At 38.1% G+C, this 23,077-nt stretch overlaps 1 protein-coding gene across 1 annotated transcript in view; it reads left to right on the forward strand.

Moving 5' to 3' along the window:
• Positions 1-23,077, forward strand: part of LOC120738575 (inactive N-acetylated-alpha-linked acidic dipeptidase-like protein 2) — a 466,433-nt gene that overhangs the window by 70,044 nt on the left and 373,312 nt on the right. The window contains exon 3 of the mRNA XM_040039869.1: positions 7,257-7,329. The gene's annotated coding sequence lies outside the window, so the exon portion shown is untranslated. The remainder of the gene's footprint in view (positions 1-7,256; positions 7,330-23,077) is intronic.

Consider the following 23,077-nt stretch of genomic DNA (forward strand, 5'->3'; position numbering starts at 1 on the left):
TCATTCTTTCCCAAGGATAACTTAATTATCTATTTACATAGACATGGTTCTGCTGGCTCCAACAACAACACACTAAAGCTACTTCATTCAGTGTACTGATATTGTGTAGAGATGGTAAAATTCACTGACAAATATTCATTAAAAAATGAATGTTAATAAAAGTGTATATATCTTTGAATATAGTTGTATTTGTATAGCAAATCCAACTTATAGGTATCGCAACACTACAAAATGCTGGTAAAAAGAGTAATTTTATTATTATTACATATTCAATTCAATTCAATTTTTATTTATATAGCGCCAAATCACAACAACAGTCGCAAAAGATTGTGAGCTGTCAAAAGCTGTGTTTTTCTTTTTTTTCATTGCTTAAAAAATAAAATCAAAACAAAAAAAAAAAACAACCTCAGGATAGTGATATATGCAAATAACACAAAAGGGACAACTTTAGGTTTCATTGCACCGCCAAGATCCTTCATCTTTCTTTTTCCTTGTAACTAAATGTAACAAAACTGTTTTGGTTCTAGAAGTTTGTTCTATGCTTTGGAGACAAAAGCTTTTTGTCTATGCTGGGGAGGAGAGCAGTCTCACTACTCCCTGACTGAACCCTAAGAACCAATCTTCCCATTTTTATCATCGCGGGAACTAGGCGTGTGATCCAGTACACTGATGTATTCTCCAGATGAAATGAGATATTTGCAATAACTGTCACAGGTGCCCACTTTACACCTCCGGTGTAGTTCAGGATAAGGACTCTGAAACTTGAACATAACTGAGGCTGGGGAAACTTTAGTTGCAGCATGATTTCTGGTATGCCACGACATACCTCGAGAGCTTGAGTTTGACCAAGTCATCTTTCTGATGTTTTAATTCCTGAGATCAGACACAAAACTCCCAGATTTGTAATAAACTACAAGGAAAAATTAGTAGGCTTACCATTTCTTTAAATATACTGTTTTTAATAATAATTCTGTAAGCGAGGTACTTGGAAAGTTTTTAGTAATGCCTCTCAGAGCGTTTTGTCATGTCAGTGTCGGAATATGTCAAAGTATGCTTTAAGAAACAGCTTTGCATGCAAGCATTTGAATAACTTTGACATGATGCTTGGTGTGTACTGTCTGTCTGTTCCTGAGATGAAGCATGTAATTACACTTCAAAGAAAATGGAAGTGAGTCTGCAAATACTGCAGCCTTGTCTATGTGGCAGCACACTGTCATGTGTGAGGCCGTGGCTTGACGCAGAGCAGGTTGTCACAATGTTCAGTAGTCTTTCATCTGTAATAACTCTGACTTCCAGTAAATGATTAAGACTTTAAAATTACCACTTTTTTAAAAAGAAACTCTAATCTCTTTTTTTGTTTACGTCAGTATTAAGGTACTGCCGAGGAATAAACCAGCTAAAAACTACAACTGCCTTCAATCTCCCTTCCTTTTCCATATTTTCATGAAGAAAATACTCATTACAGCTGCGCACGAAACAGAAACAGCTTAGCATGCATAGCATCAAGACTGAAACAAACCGGGGCATACATACAAAATATCTTAGACTCATGTACTTTTACACACATACACTCATCAAAGACCATTTTGTGTTCATTTCCCTCCCTCCAAACAGCTCCTCTCCTCCCCAGTCAATTTGACAAATCCATTAGGGATCCATTACAGACTTTATGAAAAGCAGCTACATTATTTTTCTTCCAGTGCCGAGGAGCCACATAAATAAGCCCAGTGATAGTAATGGCAGTCCTGATGGGGGTTTAAGCGGGATATTTGTGTGTGAGCTGACATGTGTGTGTACACTTGTCCCTGGATATGTCATATTTATCCCTGCACAAATGTGATAGCTCTATTTATAATTTCTAAGCTCTTATATTTGGTAACATTTCACTGATTTCTTTGATGCTGTGCTTTTGGTAGTTCTTTTCCCCGAACTATCAGAATCATCATGATGCAGTTTCATAAGTTGCATGTGTGTCTAGAATATGGTTTATGTATTATGTTTGTTATTGAATGAATGAATGATCTTTATTAGTTCAAGAAAGATCATTCATCCATTCATTCATTTATGTTCTTTGTTTATTGCTATATGTTTTGTATGTTACCAAATTCTCCCTGGCAGATACGTGTGTTAACTCGGTTGATAAAGTGTAATGCAAACAATATGTCACATCTTAGACCTTTAGTCACCTTTAAAGGGCATTGTCATAGAACTCTACAAAGCAGTGAACCATGTTTTGAACACATTTACCTTGCTGCATGCTTAGCTTTCACACTGATTTTCTTTCTTGCTGCTTGCTGTGACCTTCATGCTCAATGGCTGCTACTGTCTACTGGACAGGTCCATATGGTACCTCCACAAATCTCTGTTCAATACTATTTGTAAGCTGTAAGGTGACCTGTAGCCTCAAAGCCTGCAGAAATTTTTTTCAGCAGATTCAGAATGAATTAAACTTTGTGTTACCAATCGGATTATTACTGATAAAAAGTGTGACATTTTTTCTTGCTGTTTTTCCTCTTTGGTCAGGTTTAGGCACTAAAATATACATTTTAGTATTTATACGCTAACAACTACAGCAGTTTTTTACAAAGCTTGCGAGACAAGGTTTGGTCACATCTCCGTCACTACATTAACCAACATTGAGCCGATGCATGTAATTCATTAAAGCATCAATGTTAGTGCTTTGGCATCTGCTGCATTGATTTTTGGAAACACAAGTTACTGTATAATGGTAAACTGATGGAGTGCTAATTTATCAGCTAATACTGGTTAGATTGCAGGTTGCATTCATAAACTGTAAATCTACTGCAAAGTTGTTGACTTGATAAAACATTTCACCAAAACTGAGGTGGAAACTTCTGGTAAGGTGTTTACCACACAGCAAGTCATAATATTGGAGAGATAATCAATTAGAAATGCCCCAAAAGGCTCCAACAGCAAACACACAATGAAAATGTCAAGTTTAATGACTGAAAGTAGAGAATGAAGCCTCGCAGATTGTCTTTATCCAGACAGCTGAAGATCAATGTGGCCACGCCCCAAACTCAGTTTTTCATTATTTCTAAAACAAAATTTGGATTTTGGCATTTTTCATATTCCATTAACAAAGTATTCGTAGAATTTTGTTTCATTTTTTAGTATACATTTTAATATGGGGATTGACACCCTGGAGCCAGCCTCAGGTGGCACGTAAAGAAACTTGTTTTTTCCCCCATTTTAATGTTTGGTTACTTTTTCAGCTCTGAAGGTTGACCCTTGGTGCGTGTCCAGTGGGCACTTTCCAAGAATTCATATGTGAGAACCATAATGGCAGAAATGACAGTGACAGCAATATTTAACAGCCTGTGAATAAAGTGGCCTACTTACAAAAGTCGCAATTTACTACTACTGACTGATATCATTCATTGTGATTATAGACTTTAACATCTTCATCTTCGCTGAAGTTGTTTGAAATTACAGCTGTCACATAGATATACAGTGGGACAAAAAAGTATTTAGTCAGCCACCGATTGTGCAAGTTCCCCCACTTAAAATGATGACAGAGGTCAGTAATTTGCACCAGAGGTACACTTCAACTGTGAGAGACAGAATGTGAAAAAAAAAATCCATGAATTCACATGGTAGGATTTGTAAAGAATTTATTCGTAAATTAGGGTGGAAAATAAGTATTTGGTCACCTCAAACAAGGAAAATCTCTGGCTCTCACAGACCTGTAACGTCTTCTGTAAGAAGCTTTTCTGTCCCCCACTCGTTACCTGTATGAATGGCACCTGTTTGAACTCATCATCTGTATAAAAGACACCTGTCCACAGCCGCAAACAGTCAGACTCCAAACTCCGCCATGGCCAAGACCAAAGAGCTTTCGAAGGACACCAGGAAAAGTATTGTAGACCTGCACCAGACTGGGAAGAGTGAATCTACAATAGGCAAGCAGCTTGGTGTGAAAAAATCAACTGTGGGAGCAATCATCAGAAAATGGAAGACATACAAGACCACTGATAATCTCCCTCGATCTGGGGCTCCACGCAAGATCTCATCCCGTGGGGTCAAAATGATCATGAGAACGGTGAGCAAAGATCCCAGAACCACACGGGGGGACCTGGTGAATGACCTGCAGAGAGCTGGGACCAAAGTAACAAAGGTCACCATCAGTAACACACTACAACGGCAGGGAATCAAATCCCGCAGTGCCAGACGTGTTCCGCTGCTGAAGCCAGTGCATGTCCAGGCCCGTCTGAAGTTTGCCAGAGAGCACATGGATGATACAGCAGAGGATTGGGAGAATGTCATGTGGTCAGATGAAACCAAAGTAGAACTTTTTGGTATAAACTCAACTCGTCGTGTTTGGAGGAAGAAGAATACTGAGTTGCATCCCAAGAACACCATAGCTACTGTGAAGCATGGGGGTGGAAACATCATGCTATGGGGCTGTTTTTCTGCCAAGGGGACAGGACGACTGATCCGTGTTAAGGACAGAATGAATGGGGCCATGTATCGTGAGATTTTGAGCCAAAACCTCCTTCCATCAGTGAGAACTTTGAAGATGAAACGAGGCTGGGTCTTCCAACATGACAATGATCCAAAACACACCGCCCGGGCAACAAAGGAGTGGCTCCGTAAGAAGCATTTGAAAGTCCTGGAGTGGCCTAGCCAGTCTCCAGACCTCAACCCCATAGAAAATCTGTGGCGGGAGTTGAAAGTCCGTGTTGCTCGGCGACAGCCCCAAAACATCACTGCTCTCGAGAAGATCTGCATGGAGGAATGGGCCAAAATACCAGCTACTGTGTGTGCAAACCTGGTAAAGACCTATAGTAAACGTTTGACCTCTGTTATTGCCAACAAAGGTTATGTTACAAAGTATTGAGTTGTATTTTTGTTATTGACCAAATACTTATTTTCCACCCTGATTTACGAATAAATTCTTTACAAATCCTACCATGTGGATTCATGGATTTTTTTTTTCACATTCTGTCTCTCACAGTTGAAGTGTACCTCTGGTGCAAATTACTGACCTCTGTCATCATTTTAGGTGGGGGAACTTGCACAATCGGTGGCTGACTAAATACTTTTTTGCCCCACTGTACATAGTGGAGTAAAAGGTGCACTGTTTCTCTCAGAGACATAAAAGTTTAAATACTCAAACTGTATATATCTAATAATTGTACTGCAGAACCTATTTATCTCTGATATTGTTATGTGTTCACCCAGAGTGATTGGTAGTAATAAAATTACATTTTTGGTCATAGTTTTCAGTTTGATGCCTGGCAATGTGACAGAAAATGCCAAACTGGTACTTGATTGTGTAGTTCATATAGGGACTCTCTCTCTTTCACACACACACACACACACACACACACACACACACACACACACACACACACACACACACTGGATACATGAACTTTATTGGCTGACATGCACATGAACACAGACACACACAAATTCACACAAGAATGCACAGATATACTTGTACTTGCACTTATACTGTGCATGAAAATGTGAGAAATTGTGAGAAAAAAATGACATCAAAAACAAATAGATAGCTAATAGATTCTGACAGGTGGAAAATTGAGATTTCTCTTAAAATTGAGAAGTGGCACTGTAAAACCAGGCAATCTCACCTTGCTGGTGTTGAAAAGACCTGCCACGAGGAGGAAGAGGATATTAGACAAGCTGACAAGCTGTCACAAAACTCAACTGAGCTGCACTTTATGCACAAAGAGGAAAGGCCTAAAGGTGTGTCTTCTTGCCTCGTGACTTAAAGATGAATTCTCGTGTTTATGAGACTACTTCTGTTTCAGTCCCCCAAAATCTGCCCAGCAGGACACCCAGATGTTTTGTATTTCTTTTCTTGCTCTCTCTTCACTCTGTCTTGGCCTACAGCTTCATCAAAATCCCTGTCTTCCACTCAAATGCCACAAACTATAACAGTTCCTCTAAAATAATGTCAAATGTACACCTCCCTGGGGACTTTCTTGCTGTTTTTACTTAACTTGACGAATAGCTCAAGTCATGTTGTGCTGTGGTGAGTTAACAGTGATAGAGCACCAATCAGACGTGTAGAAAAGTAGAAAACTTTGCACTGGTGCATACATGATATTGTGAAACCTTTGCTCTCTTTCATTTCCTTTGTTCATTGTTAGTATTCTTCCATCTTGTCTCAGTCCTGCTGCAGAGGCCAGGACCCCTGACACCTGATGTATTAGTCTGTCTGTGGACTCAGCAGTAGATGTTTTGATACCTTGAGTTCCTGCAGGGTGTGCCTGTGTGTGTGTGTGCATTTTATGTCATCACATGCAGGCCTAGTGCTGTGTGTGCATACATAAATGCCTGTGTGTGTGTGTGTGTGTGTGTGTGTGTGTGTGTGTGTGTTTGTGGAAAGAGTGCAGTGTAATTGCATGTACTTTTTCCACAGATGGCCACATGTTGTGTAATCAACACCTGCACCATCGTGTGGGTGTCACGGGTCAGGAATTGGTGCTACAGTATAAGCTGCTCTGCTCCACCACCAACTGATGTGGCCAGTGGATTAAGCGATTGTTCTACCAAGGAGACAAATACTTACCTACACTATATCATGACCTTACCATTCAGTCTGCACTGAGTGTGCAAAGTACAAAGGAAGTGTATGCAATATAAAAATAATACAATTTATATGCTTTTAACTCTTAGTTGCCTCTATTAGCAGCGAGCAGACAAACAGCAAATGGCCTGACAGCAAAATATTTTGCTCACCGTCTTCGGGGAGACTTCAAAACAAGAAAATCTGAAATTAACCTACCAGAACAAGGCAATTTATCAAGCAATATCTGGGAGCATGTTACTGACACCTATGTCATTACCACAGCAACCCATCCAAATACTTATATGATGTCTGGATACATCATTTGATCTGACCATATAGAAGTATTTATATAGAGAAGGCCAGTCCATCCTTAAAATCTGCTTTGAGAACACATATCTGATATGCCTGATTGTTCAGGAACATGTGATGTGTTAACTAAGCCTTGGGATTTGAGTCACAACAAAGTGATTCTTGTCAGATCTTTTGGTTTCCCAGGTTTGAAACATTGTCTTTCAAACTTCAGAACATATTTACATACTTTATTTGTTTTAGGTATTTCCGGGTAGTGATGTAGCTACATAGCTGGTTTTAAGAGAAAATCCATACGTGCCATCATATAACATTAGTTGTAAACTTTTCTTTTTTTTTTAAATAAAGACTTATCACATTTCCCTTTGCCTGTTTTCTTTTACAGAACTTTCCTGTGTGCTTTGTGTTCAGCAGTACTCCTACTGCAGCACTTGAGAGCAACAACAACTCCAGCACTTGTGAGTACATTCTCATTTTTTAAGCATTGCCATTTTATCAGCATAAAATTCATTAATTTTGGCAAGAACTTCTTATTAAATAAGACCTTCTTATACTTTGTGTTTCAGTTATTCAGTTATTATTCCTCAATATATTAAAAAATAGTCAAGGAATCAGATGTCAAGCTGTCCATAATATAGTTACTAGTACTATGCTGGCAACCTGCCTGTAGCTGGTACTGGTACTTGTCTTTTTTCCTTCCATCTCTATGGTAATAGATTGATTAATTCACAATTAGCTCCAGTGTTCAAAGTCCATCTTTGACTGCTTCCAGCAGTAGGGAACATCTGTTTTATGAACACACACACACAAACTCTTGCTGATGCTCAAACAAGTACACACATACAAGTTGCGGCACATGCACACGCACGCACAGACAACTACAGAGCTTTTGTTGGGTGGGGGTGAGACATCTGCTGTTTGTTGTTCACAAATTATTGATAGCAGTAAACAGAAAGTTGAGGGGAAAACAGGCATTTCTCATGCTGATGAAATTTTCACGACCTGTCAGCCCATTCAAGCCAACACTTTGTTACCAAGTAGGATGGCATGACAACAAGAGACGCTCCTTCAATATGCTTTTCCCATATCAAGGAGAGTGCAGGGGAGTTACAGAAACAAAGAAATTCACAGGAAAGAGACCTGAGACAGGTGAAGCACTTTTTTTTTTTAAGTCATTTGTATTTGAAAACCCAATGAAAATGAATGTAAAGCTATGCTGTTGCTATAAATGGCAGTGTGAGCTGAGCTAATGCATATTTCTGCATTTTAATCATAAAGAGAAAAAGCTCTAATATGTCTTACAGGAATAACTTAATAACTTGCAGTACTTTATGATCAAATAAATACAGACATATACTTCACAAGCATTTTGTGTCAAGGTGTTAACAAGGAGAAAACATTTATCCATCATCATGGCATACTTGTCAAGTTGTAGTATAATGTAATTAGCGGGAGGTGTATGCATGTAAATGATGCCTCTCTGCTTGGCTCTCACCATCTGTATGCCTCTTATTCCCCAACATGTGGCCTATCATTAAACCAGATTAGTGGCACTTGTAACTAAGACAGAACAAATGCCCAGTATCCTAGGTGTAATGTCCATATACTGTATAATTCTGCACCTCATTATCTCATGAAAAATGCCAGTGGATAGGAAGGCAAGACTTTAAAGGAAAGTAACAGGGTATCCTATCACAAACACACTTTGGCAAGAGATATAGAGGAACATCTCTCGCCTCATGCTGACAAGTAACAAGGAACTCCTCAATACTGGCGTTACTGTAGCTAAGAGGGCCAGATTAAAATGCATCTAAACATCTTAGGAATGGTTTGAAAAATTCATCCACCATGTGTCATTTCCAGCAAATATTAAATAGTTTTATGTAACATTGTAGATATTTTTTAAACTATAGTAGTAACAATATTTTACAAATCTTCAGGCAGAAAGAAAATGGCGTCCATGTAGGGTGCAGGCAGGGAGCACAGACGCTATGTTTTCATCTGATCCAATTTATGTTGTTAAATTGGTAAATAGTGGAGGAAGATGTTTCTGTCTGTGTGTGTGTTTGGTGGCGGTGGTGTTGGCAGGGCTTCTGAATTCTGGTCAAGAATATGCAGAACATTGTATAGAACAGCTGTTGTTCTTTTTGAGTGTGATGCTACAATGTAGTTTGATTCAAGAATAAAACGTATAAAGCAGAGCTTTATATTGGGTTCTGCTAGCTCATTACAAAATTTGTATATGCACTAAAAATTACAGTTTATATTGCAAAAAATGTTGATAATTGTTTAATATACTTATTTAATGCTATTTAGTTTACTACTACTATTTAGTTTGGGTTTTTTTTTTTTTTTACATAAGTGAATCGCTCTTTTTTGTTTTTAAATTTTAAATTACTATTATGTAGCTCTTTTCCCATTGAGAAAAACGTCCCACCAATGAAATGTTGGTCTGTGGGAATATTAAAGTAGTAGTAAGTGCAAATTTCGGTATTTTGCTGATTCTGGCAATGGGCAACCTCCTGAGCTGAAAAATTTATGCAAGTGGCAAAAACATCTGTAGGTACCATGCAGCTGGCTGTAACAGAGTCCCATGTTAAAATGTCCATCTTTGCATTAAATTATATGTTTAAGGTCTGATGCAAACAACAAACAATATGGACATTTAGATGTTGTATTGTCATGCACTGAACACACTTACTGTGTATGTGTGCTGTTGTCATTTGGAACATTTTTAATGGACTGTCTAATAAATACTATGGCTTACTTTGTAGTACAAACCTTCCAAGAAGTACTGTATTATTGTAGGGTCTACCTTACAATATAAAGCACGTTGAGGTGACTGTTGTTGTTATTTCGTGCTGTATAAATAAAATTGAATTGAATTGAAGAGGCTTGTCCTTCAGTTTTGGTGAATGAAATTTTAGCATTTTCTTAATTAGCGCTAACTAGCCAATGTGTGTCTTTTATTGCATTCATACTGTTTATGAATGTAGCTTGCTTACTAAGCTAGCTCGCTAGCATTAGCAGATAAATTAGGAATACTCAACAAAAGTTATTTTAATATTGCTGCTAATGTTGAAGATTCAATGTTCACACGCAGCAGGTGATGTTCTGGTGGCTACTGTTTTTATACAGTCTATAAACTTTAGAGAACACAGAGATTAGTTGCTTATGCAAAACACACAAAATCATAATATTAGTGCAAACAAGTGATCGTAATTTCACTCAGCAGCCTTTAATTTGGGACCATTTGTGGGGCGATCATGGCTCAAGAGTTGGGAGTTTGCCTTGTAATCGGAAGGTTGCCGGTTCGAGCCCCGGCTTGGACAGTCTTGGACAAGACACTTCACTTGTGGTGGTCAGTGTCCGGCAGCCTCAGTGCGCCCCAGGGTGGCTGTGGCTACAGTGTAGCTTGCCATCACCAGTGTGTGAATGTGTGTGTGAATGGGTGGATGACTGGTTGTGTAAAGCGCTTTGGGGTCCTTAGGGACTAGGAAAGCGCTATACAAATACAGGCCATTTACCAAACTAAAGAAATACCAAAATGCAAGCATGCAGCAAACATCTGACAAAAATTCAATGCAATAACATAACTTCAACACAAGCACATGCACAACCATAACATGACAGCTAACATTGGAATGCAAAGCAAATTAAACATGTAATGTTACAAAACCAGGCACAATAGAAGAATAGTGGGCAGCAGACCTAGCATATTTGGAGACATAAGAGGCAATTCTTTGACCAGCGATTTTCCAGTGGCTTGATATCTTCACAGAAATCAGTACATAGCATTTGAGCAGCACATGTGTTATAAACAGGAGAAGCAGTTTGGAAAAAGTGAACGACATAATGGAGAGGACAAACCAAAAAGAACTTTGTAAAAGAATATGAACTGATGAGTACTATATCTGATGCGCAAGCATCAGATTTAAGATAGAGTAGATAGAGTGTGGTGATGAGTAATGGGTCACTTCTCCAAAACTGGATAGACTGAAAGAGTATCAGGATAGAAGTTAAGCATGTGTCTTTGGTAATTTATAGCCGCTGTTGCTTGAGACACAGCCCAGCACACTTTGCTTTACACAATGCTTTGTCTTACAAGTAAAGATCTAAGATCTCAGCTCATCAACGGAAATACCTCAAAAAAAAAAATATATATATAAAAAATGTGCTTTTGTCTAAGTTTAAGAAAGGTCTTTCAATGTTATTTTTTTTAATACAGTATAAACAATAGCAATCAAATATATCAAAAATATAATGGACAATGCCAGGTCACTTCAGGGATCAATGTTGTTTTTTTCAGAAATTATTCCACAGACAGACTGAACAAAAAAGAAACCAAAACAGAAAAAATGAAAAAAAAAAAGGCCTTCTTTTCATTTTTTATTCTCTTCAGGATTGTTTACTCCTCTCAGAGATGAGATATCTTCTTGCTATTCCTGGCCTCTTTATTGACTCCCACAGCCGCCTTTGTTATGTCCCCACTGTGCTGCCTGGAAAAGTGGCCACCTTAAGTGTTCTCTTACTGCTGCTCTCATTGTGGGAACATATTTCTAAAACAACACAAGATAGGCAGACTGTTTATAGTTTGATATAGAAGCAGAAAAAGGAACCTTCTTTAGATCCAGAAGGAAAAAATAACTTGAAATGCATCGACTGTTTGCAGTCAACAAAATTAGTACATGGAAACATTCCAAAAAATGAAGAAAGAAGCAAAGGAAAGCAAGAAGAGTCATTCTGTTTTTATCAAACGTGATGTTTGAACTATAAAGAGGATGAACATCTAAAGTGAAAGGTAATGCCAAAGTAAACACTTGTTTTGCTACTTTGATTTTATCACGGTATCTCTTTGAACCTCCAGTTTTCAGGTATCAGTGAACTGTCTCACTTTTAACCTGAATTTATCCAATATATCCCTCTGGTAACTTATTCTGAATCCAGAGCAAATCGACTGTTATCAAAGCCAGTCAGTAGCCTAACTGCTGACCAATAGGATTACTGAAAATACAAAAATTATGTTTCTACCAGATCCTAATAGAGACACAAGAGTTTATAATAATGTAACACACTTAACTAGAAATAAAGACTGTTGTGGGTTTTTGATGAATCGATTTGGTTGCAAAACAGAGCTTCAAGAATGGAAGGAGAGTTTATTACACTAAATGCTTACATAATGACAATAACAGCCATGTTTTACTTTTACAAAGATTCTTTTATTCCCAACAGAATTTCTCACAGTTGTTGGGTTTTATTTTTATTTCATTGCTCTGCCTCAGAACAAAATGAAGTGCTCTTTATTTTAATATTATGAAACTGGTTCACTATCACCACTGTAGTATTACTTGACCATTTAAAGTGTCATAATTCACAGCGGGTGGATGCAGAAAGCGGTCTGCTCCATTTTTGTGTGTGTATCCATATGTGTGTGTGTTTCCTTGTCCTTAGGATTATTTGACTGTTTTCTCTAACTTGCTGATTGCATGTGTAGTACATGCAAATTTCATTAAGTAAGCTGAAATATAAAACCTAAAGAATCAATATGAAGGCCCACATATTAGCAGAGGTTGTTTGATGGCTATGTTCAAAATGCCAGTAGCTTAATTCTCATGCAATATTAATCTTCATATGAGTCTGTGGACAGAGATGATTAAAAAAAATCTTTCCATCAAACACTAATTTAACTTTAATATACACAAAAAAAGTCATTTATTTTTTGAATAATTTGAGTTGTTTTGTTTTTGAAACCAAATGTTTAATTATGAATTCCTTTAAAGTGGATTAAGGGAAAAGGGAACATTTCTGCGCTCTGTCTTATAAAGTAACCCCACTTATGTTACGGGTGGCTGTAACTCAGGAGGTAGAGCATTAGCTTATCTACTAATCAGGTTGGTGGTTCGATCTCTGACAGACTCCCAGTCGGCTTGCAAGTTTCTCTCCAATGTATGTGTTATGTGTGAATGTGAACGTTAGATAGAAAGAACTCATTTAGAAAAAGCATAGAAATAAAGTGTTTGGGGGAATGACAAGTTTTAGACAATGACAAGTTGTTTAAAACACTTAGGTAGAGTGCTTAGGTAGAGTAGAAAAGTGCTATATAGTCTTAGCATAAAGGATATTAAAGTGTTTTGGATTACCCTGCATTAAAAAAAAAGTGCTAAAGAAGGACACAGCATGTTAAAATACACGTTCAAACGTGAAAATAGGTTGTTCCACTGGGTCAGAGGACCTGTTGGGCATTCCAGTTGTTGGTTGACCTTTCTGCTAAGCGTGGGCCTCTATATACTCCTCTGAAGTACAGAAAAGGGCCAAGCCTTGAGCCAACCAATCTTGTATTTTCTTTACCCCTTTCTCTTCCTTCCTCCATTAGTCTTCCCTACTCCTCTCTTTGTTCTACCCCTCTTCTCTCTTGTGGACAGTGAGATTCTTGGGTATGTGTGTTGTTAATAATTCAGCCTGGAGGATGGATTTTGGTCTTCATTTGCAGCAGGACATGGCTTGCTCCACTGAACAATGCACTCATGTCCAGGACCCTAAAGTGTCTTCGGAGGCAGAAATAGGAAAACCCCTTTTTTCTCCTTTCAGTGACTGCTGGGTGTCTGAAACTATGGGGAAAGAAAACGGACAGGAGAGAAAGAAACAATGACTTAAATTCATTTTCTTTGCGTGTCCACAGAGCGCATTCTCTGACAAAGAGGTTATTCTCCTAGCAGAGGTTGATGTCAGTGTATAGGTACAAGGCATGAGAAGATCAGGCATTTTTAGAAACATTCTTTCTCCCTTTTGAACCTCCTCTGATAGATTTGAGGGTCATTTTTGCTCCATTTCCTCTCTCGATCTTTTTGTATTTTTGCGTTTCCATTTGTTTCTGCCATGACACATTTTCATGTAGTGGCATATTAGTATCCATCAGTTTTGAAGGGCAGGGCGATCAGGGAGGGCTGTCGACTGCTGTGTGTCATACATTATGTCGCAAAACTAATTTCCTGCCTAAGTTTAACAATGTCTGTGTCCTCTGAGAGGTGATACTATATGGGGGTACAAATCGTGAGGTTCTATGTGTTTCACATATTGTGTATGTGCGTGGAAGCTGGAAAAAATGTGGCAAAATAAGGTCAGAAGAAAAATCATGTTTGCGCCAATGTGACATTCAGAGTTACTCTGGTGTCATGCTAATTGATAATAAACATGCCAGGGTAAATTAAGTATTGTTGGAAAATACTGACATAAATAAATGATTATGAAAATTAATGTATCTATTATAATAACACTATAGCAAAGCTAAGTCTGATGCATGAAGGAAAGAAACGGTAACAAGCAACTGAGAGTTAAGATGAATTATTCTGTGAATTTACTATAAGCATATCCTTTGGTCCTGGTGCCCAATTTCATATGAAATCTTTTAGTCTTTTAAACCAGAATCTTGAGCTAAAATATGTAGCTGTGAAATTTCCTCCTCTGGTTTTTTCAACATGTGGACCTCACATGTTAACAGAAAAAAAATGTTATAGTAATTTTACAAAACAGTAAAGGAGGCAGAGTGTTTATTTATATGTTTATTTTAAAATTTGTTTTGACCTAAAGGAAGAAACTCATTTTTCAATGGAGTGTTACCCAGTCTGTGTTCATACGTCTACATTTTTGCTCCAGCTTTATCACTTTCTGGTTTTGACGTGATAATTATACACCTGGATCATTTGCTCGTGCTTTTTGTTGTCATATCCAGTCTAAGAAGCTGAGCCCTCCGCCCTACATCCCTTCATCATTCTTCATCTCACAAAATGTCTGTGGTTTAAATATGAAATGGAGAATGACTGACAGGCTGGCACAAGGAAATAACTATCACCATTTTCTTGTAGTGGTTAAAGCCCTTTAAGAGTGTCAGGTTTGGTGGAGGAAGTGGAGGTGCTAGTAGGGAGGTGGGTTTCTTATCTCTCCTAAACACCTGTACCTGCTCTATAGTGCCATTTAAGAATTCATCACTGCATAAACAGGAAACACAATGCAGATTTTTGGGTCCCTTTATGAAATACTGCAGGCTAACTGATAATAGTTCCTGGGAACAGTGAGTCTTGTATTACTGAGCCTTGAATTGACTTGTATTGCTTTGCAGAGGCATTTGTGTTTTAGATATATATCTTTGTGGTAAAATTACTTAGTGCTATTTTTGGAAATGGTTGTATTTTGTTTATAAATTAGTTAATTGTTGGTATCTAATTTTTGTGATTCCTAAAATGCACGATCTGATATCGTCGTGTTGGTGTTGTTCCCAGATCAACATAGTAAATGTTGTTCCAGGATCAACATTGCACCAATCAGAATGTTGTGACGTCATACTTTTGCGACTTCGGGAAAAACCGGCGTAAAACAAAAAACTGTACTTAAGCTGCGAGAAACCGCCTCTGTCCGCCGATCAACGGACCCTGACCCTAACCTTTTAATAAACGCTAAGCAGAATTGATATTGTCCTTGCAACATTGGAATTTCATAAATGCACGAACGGCTTGGCATGCCAAAGAATAACGTCACAACAATGTGATTGGTCACTTGCAATGTTGATCCTGGATCAACATTTACTATGTTGTTCCAGGAACAACACCAACACAACGATATCAGATCATCCTCCTAAAATAGCCTTATTGTAAAGGTCACAGTGGAAAACAGTAATTGAAGTAATAGTAATAGAACAGTAATACTCACTTTAGTCCAATTTCCATCATTATATAGCATGGTCATGCAAAATTACTGTTGGTTTTCCTGGAATGGCACTTCTTTCAAAGTCTTAAGGACTGTCGCACCTTGATTGGACTGACTCAAGCTGGGAAAGTAGAGAGTCCGTAAGTCTCAGACAGCTAATTAACATGTTGATTTTAATCAGGCTGTCATTAAGCTGTCACTGGTCTGAGGAAAAGGGTGGTGTGAATTTGTTCATTTACCATGCAGTTAAAATCATGGTAAATATTAACACATTCAAATGACTCAATAGGGTCATGCCTTTTATGTGAATATGCTAAGATGAAATTATAGAACATGGAATGACTTGTCATTTTACATACGTAAGAGACAATCAGCTTAATAATCATCTGTCTATCTATTTGTTTGACACCAGCAATTTAAAGATTCACACTTTTGTCTTGTCACAAAACACAATTTTGACAAAGCCAATTGTTTCGCATCGAGTGTGCTTTGCAGATGCTGGTGATGAGTCTTCATTTTTAAATGCATTTGTCAAAGTCAGAGACAAGAAAATTATAGAGAATCCAATAAAGTATTTATTTTTGTTCAATGTCAAAGAGGTGCAATTTCCCATTTAGAAGCCCAGTAGTTTTATTTCAGAGAAACAGGCCAGTTAATTTTTGTTGCAGGCTAATACCTCCCTTTAAACGTGACATAAATGCCCATCACTTTCTTTTTTTCACCTCTTCTTATTCCATTAAAAAGTAAAGTGAAAGTGAAACTGCTTTGAAGCAATGTCATCAAAGTCGGGAAGTCTGTTGGGAGGGGGCTGATTTAGTGGATGGCAGGGATAAGAGGATCTTAATGGAGAGCAGCACTTTCTGTTTTGTTAGATGCAGTTAGATATAGCAGGCTGGTGAGTGACTACTAATGAATGACCAGACAAATCACACACAAACAGACACACAGTCAGATGTGAAACACAATGAAGAGTCTGATTCTCATTTGGATCTATTTTCTTCTTGGTATTCTGTCCTTTGTGACTCTTTGTGTATATCTGTATCGAACAGCAGACTGCAGCATTGTTACACTAACAGCAATGGTGGATCACCAAACAAAGAAAGGCTTGATGTTTATAACCTTCTGGTTGACTTTGACGTTATTCTCCATGCATGCTTCATAGGATGATCAGGTGAACACCTAATGAGCACATGGTGTGAAAAAAACAAAATGAAACAATCGTTAAATACGTCTCAAAAGAGGTCAAAAAAACAGAACTTAAAGGAAAAAGTTAAAAAACCAAGATGTTTTAAAATATACTTAGCAAATATATCAGATTCTACACTTGATTAGGGATGTTACTTTGTTAACTTTCATCAAAAGAGGAGGACCTAAAGAACCGATTCTTATCTCAACTTGACAGTAGACAAAAAGATAACGTGTGACATACTTGGCATTCCACAATATTGCGCAGGCAATTTAAAGCACTAATAGTCTTAAAAGGTAAATGTAGTAGATGAAGGAATAGACTGCAACTATGCCTGTAGTTGTGTTTCTGGTACATTTTATGACTTTGCATTCTAGGGATTCAAACATGCTCAGAAATTTTAGCCAGTCAGGAGCCTCAGGGGCAAATGATTCAGTTTACATCACATGGGCCCTTGCAGGCCCCCAGGGTGATGCTGACTTGGAAAGGAAAATTTGAGATTAATTTTTTTTAGCTCTTTATGTGTGACCATCTGTCAAGTCAAATCATGTCAGTTTTATTTACAAAGCCTAAACTTACAAAATATAAATTTCACTCAGGCTACAACCCTGATCTTTCCTGTGTTTCTTAAGAAGTTATGCTGGTTTAGCTAACTTATTACTTCTCAGCAACTGTTCAATGCTTCACACTCAGAGGGCTGAACTTTTGGGTGCTGTCAAGCGCTTCTCCCCGCCCCCTTTGAGGTTGCATCAGGAAGGGCATCTGGCGCAACCTCTTCCCAGTACTGTGGTACAGTTTGCACTTACCATAGCATCACATGCATAGATTCATGGGAAGGGAAAAATGGGTGTACGTGCTTATTAATTCATTAATAAAATCAATGCAAGGCATTTCTCACGTGGCTGCTAACGCTGCTGTCACTTTCCATTGGCTTGTATTAGGAAGCCAGTGGTTGGTTTATACATTTACTTGACTTTGCTAGCATTTAGCATAGACAGCATGAGAGCAGCCAGCGGAAACAGGGACAGTTAAACATCACATCACTACACTACACATCACTAAGCTTCTACTTTTTGTTTCTGGCATCCTTTCCATTGTTGTTTCTTTGAGTCATTTTGGAGAAAGGTTTTTTAAAATAGTCAAAGGAGCTTGGAAAGAAAAGCGTCTGGACTTCTTTAAGTTGCTTGAAGACGTTTCACCTCTCATCCGAGAAGCTTCTAGCAACTTAAAGAAGTCCAGACGCTTTTCTTTCCAAGCTCCTTTGACTACGATGACCTGGATGACTGAGAACCTTCACAGACACGTTTTTTAAAATATGTGTTTGTTCCTTTGTTATAACAGCTTAACAGCTTTTTTTTTGTTAAGTGTTTGCTACAGGCACCTAGCTAGCTTGTTTTTTTTTTTTTTAATTTTAATCCATTCATCCATCTTCTTCCACGTATCCAATAAAAACGTTTTCATTGGATACGTTGGATACAAACACATTGTTGCATTTACCCAGACCTAAATGTTCATTCATGGGTACATGCAACAATGTCTTTGTATCCCTGGTATCAAAAACTGAGTTGCTAGTGTAACAGAAATATGCTGAAAGTGTCGATTGGTGTTGGTTTTCCTGATGCACCGGTAGACTTGTAGTCAAGACCGCCTAATCCAAGACCAAGACAAGACCAAGACCAGAGGGTATCGAGACCAAGACAAGACCAAAATCAAGTCGAGACAAAGACCAAGACCGAGACAAACAAAGTCTTTAAATTGCAGCCAGATGCTGCTTCGTTTATGGGTGTCAGGCATATTTATGTGTTTTTGCTTTCGCACAGGTATTGGAGCATAGCTGAGCCACTGTGTGAGAGCTGAGCAGCGAAAGGAAATTAAGTGAGGGTAGAAATGACTGAAAGATTAATAGGCTCTCTTTTGAGTTTTGTTCAAAAAAGAATGACTTCATATAGGAAAAAAAAAAAAGACATATGCAGGACACCTTAAACTAGGTTTTTAATTAAGCAGCAAGGCAGAACAAAGTCGGGGCTGTACCAAAACATGAGGACTAAACCCCAATTCAACCAGACCCAGAACTGATCCGGAATTAAAACAGGACTACAACAGTTCAAAATCAGGACTACTGAGGACTTAACCAAAACAGAACTAGAATCAAAACTAGATGATAGTAGCACTAAAAATCATCATAGACCTGCACTAAGACCAGTCTCGAGACATCCAACTCTATGCATCGGCAATGGCAATATTTCATGTCAAAAGATAAAACTAGTCTTTGCAAACAAAAATTCTGCATTAGTCACAAGTTTGTCAGCCAGGACATGATTGTGTTTCGAGATTTTTGCACTTCTTATCAGTTTGTTTATTCCAACTTTTTTTTAAACTTCTGATGTAATTAATTTATTAGATTTAGCCAACAAAAACATGGGTTTAGGATTGTGGTTTAAGTTAAAGTATCCATGTATTACATGTATGTGTATTACATTTATGGTATTAATAATGACATATTACTCTAAACATCAAAAACAGCTTCCATACATAGTTGTTTGTTTGTTTGTTTTAAGGTCATCTCTGTCTACATGCATGTCTATGGACTCTTTGTCCACTCCATTCATAAAATCTTTATTTAAAAAGAAAAAAAAAAGAAGTGGGATTAAATTAGTTTCATCTTGTAGTCCTTTGCTTCTTTCATCCACCTGCTCTCTCTTACCCTTTCTGTCTCTCTCCAATTTGAGTGTGTTGGGCCTTTTGCCAGCAGTTAGATCTCAGTGGGGCCCATCCATATGGCCAACATGTTCAGCAGTCATTATTGGCCCATTTAACACATCTAACTGTTCAACATTTGACATCTTGTCAAGACAGTTAGTGTAGATTATTCCTGCCTAAGACACTGTGATGTTGATTTTCTCACAAGTTTCTGGAGATTTGTTTGTGTTGCCATGCATGATACTGGTGCTATAAATAGTTGTGCATGTGACAAATATAACAACCTACTCAATAGTTTTCACACTCACGCTCTTTCCCTTTTTTCACCCTTTCCCTCATTCTATTGTATTTACTTGTTCAACTATGCTGTTTAACATCACGGTAATGATCTCATTCAACCTATCTGCACATTTAACTTTGTAACCAGTGGACACCTAATTTTTTTGGGTGTAAGCAAAGAGACAAATTGAAAGATAACCCGATGCATAAAGAAACATGTTTAAACTTGTTTTAATTTTAAGTGTTTTATTTATTTACTTTGATTTATTTTATTAATTAATGTATTATTTATTTATTTGGGGCAGGGGTATTATAACGCATTAATATTTCACAGTTTTTGTTTTAAAGGGTGGCATGACAAAAAAAAAGACCTGTCAGAAAACTCTGGAAAAAAAACTGCAAATTTCCAGGGCCCAATCAGGTCCCATATTAATTACTTTGTCAAACAGTGTACACCCAAAGATTTTAATTTGCAATGATAGCTTATACAACAGGGATAAATAAGGATTACCTACATTTGAGAATTTTACATCAGTGATTTTTTGTTGTTTTATAAATGATACAAACATATCATCAGTTATTCTCTGTGGATAGACTCTGATTAATTGAAAATTGCAATAGTCCTTACATAGTTAAATAGAGGTGGTAAGTTTTACAATGGTTTTATATATGTTTTTTCATTCTAAAGAAATGGTACATACATATACATATGCTATAATATTAACATTTTGAGAGTCTCCATAACAGGTGTGTGTGTGTGTGTGTGTGTGTGTGTGTGTGTGTGTGTGTGTGTGTGTGAGAGTGTGTGTGTGTGTGTGTGTGTGTGTGTGTGTGTGTGTGTGTGTGAGAGAGTGTGTGTGTGTGTGTGTGTGTGTGTGTGTGTGTGTGTGAGAGAGAGAGAGAAAGACCTACTACAGTAGAAGCGCATTCCTCCCTGAAGAGAGGTGGAAGGTGTAATTACCTGGCATCTGTCTTGCTCTACCTCATTCACCTATTTAATTCCATCAACACTCCCATTTTTCTTAATCTATTTCCTGATCAGTTCATCTCCCACCTCTTTCTCTCATCTCTTTATTTTCCTCAATAACTATTTTTTTCTGATTCCTACAATTTTCACTAAACATTGTTCTTCTACCTCATTTACCTCCATATTGTCTTTCCTTTTCCACCCCCCCCCCCCTCACTTGTCTACCTGTACCTCCCTTTTATCTTGCAGCTCCAATCTGTTACTGTGTCACAGGAAGTTAACAGGTCAAGCATAAAGACTAATCTAAATTTCGTTCTCTCTACTCCAGAGAGAGTTTATGATAAAGATGGGAGAGAGGGGTTGTATTTTTATCTAAATTCTCTTTTCTTCTTTCAGTCTGTGCCAGGTATATCACCCTTTCCTTTCTTCCTGATTAATCTTTTGCCATGGTGTTTAGTAATGTAAGACTGCTATCACAGTAGTAAAGGGCACAGATTCATGGCTCCAGCAAGGCCCTACAGTTGTTCTTGCTGGTATTAGGCAGAGCTTTGAAAGAGAGAGGGACACATGTAAATGTGGAATACTCTTATGTTTGTACTGTTGTTGTACAAACTACTGTAGAGGTGTAGTTAAGTTTACAGTCTGTCTTTCTTACACCATAATACTAAATGAAGAAAGAAAAAAACTCTTTCAGTCAATGATGAGCACCATAAGACATCAGTACGTTGGGACCCTATACCTTCATTATAGAACACTAACTACCTTTTAATTTTTGGGAGTTGTTTTACATCTGTCATCAACTTCTGCAACAAACAGATGTGTTTCTTGGTGATCCTTAAAGACATTCGTGGCCCTCACAAATTAATATACCCTGAGTAATTTTGAATCTTCATTTAATGGTCTGTCTTTCATAATTAGCTCAGAAACTGTTCAAGTCTATTTATGTGTAAAGGACATGCTGCATCCTACACCACCACAGACTCACAGCCTGAAGAGAATACTTAATCATATGTACTTAACAGATCACATGGAGAGAGACATTAAACTGTAAGTGCTACTGCAGGTCACAAAACATTCATGTCCTTTCTCAAAAGAGTGATATTATAAAGTGTTAGTATGCATAAATTCACAACGTTGACCTCCATGTGACATGCTGTCTGCTCCTAAGAAAGTGAAGTGTATATTAGTGTGTGTGTGGAATCTTACCATGGGGAGCATTGTTGTCTTCACCTTCCACACCTTCTCTCAATTTCAGCACATCATAGTTCTCAAGCTTCTTGTGTTCCTTCTCCATGACGTTGCTATCACTTGGTATTGAATCAGTCACTACAGCCTTCTTCCTCTACTTGTCCATTTCTTGGTTAGCCATATCTTGTTTGTCTTAGCTTAGTCATTCTCAACCAATGTCGGGGGTCTGTCCCATTTTGATCTTGGGACTACAGGGCCATACTATTGCAGATGTTCCTGTATAGGCCTGGTATATTCCAAGTATGCCCTGCCTGCTACCATTTTAGACTCTTCTGTTATGAGCTGGATTATCTCAGGGGCATCTCTGCAGAGTCTGCACCTTGAGTCGAGCCTGATGTGGTAGACCCCAACCTCTATTAATGTTGTACTTAAAGCTTGTTCTTGTCCTACCATCATTAGTGCCTCTGTGCTGTCTTTTAGTCCAGCTTTGTCCAGCTGCTGGTAGGATTTCTCAGTATGAGCCACTATGTCTATCTGCCAGTGGTGCAAGCCATGCTGGGACTTTGTTTCCAACAGTGGTTCTTCTGCTTCATTCTCTTCTATTTCATTCTATGGTTTCTACCACCTGAGATATTTACTAAGCACATAATCAGCTGTGTACTCATTAATGTTTTTTCTGATGCACTCATGAATGTTTATGTTTCATCCTGGATAGTGGTTCTGGCACTCACTAGTTTTTGGTCACCCTTCATCCACTCAGTGTGCAGTCTCAGAGTGCTGGATATGGGTGAAACTGTTGATACATTGTAAGGAGGTTGTTTGTCTTGATGTTAGTGGCTTATATCTCCTCTTTCAACCTCCTTTGATGTTCTTCCAGTTCAGCTGACTCCTCAGGATTTGCCTTACTCTCAGGCAGGTAGCTGCAGCTTTCCTAGTGGTTAGTTCATGGTTCCCATTTGCCTGTGATTCCAGGCTACTTGTAGTTTTCCTTGACGTTATTATCGTGGAATCTTTATCTTGCAATATAAAGCACTGAATTTAACGTCTGTAATATTGCCTTCTGACTACCTTCCCTCTCCTTGTTGCCACCCGAGTACACTTCTCCAGCCCAAACATCGTTGCTGTAGATCCTAGTGATGTGGACCACTGAATCAATATTTCATTTACTCTTGGCATACAGATTGAT

Source organism: Simochromis diagramma, unplaced genomic scaffold (assembly GCF_900408965.1).
Source record: "Simochromis diagramma unplaced genomic scaffold, fSimDia1.1 OVJJ01000026.1, whole genome shotgun sequence".
Lineage (NCBI taxonomy): Eukaryota > Metazoa > Chordata > Actinopteri > Cichliformes > Cichlidae > Simochromis > Simochromis diagramma.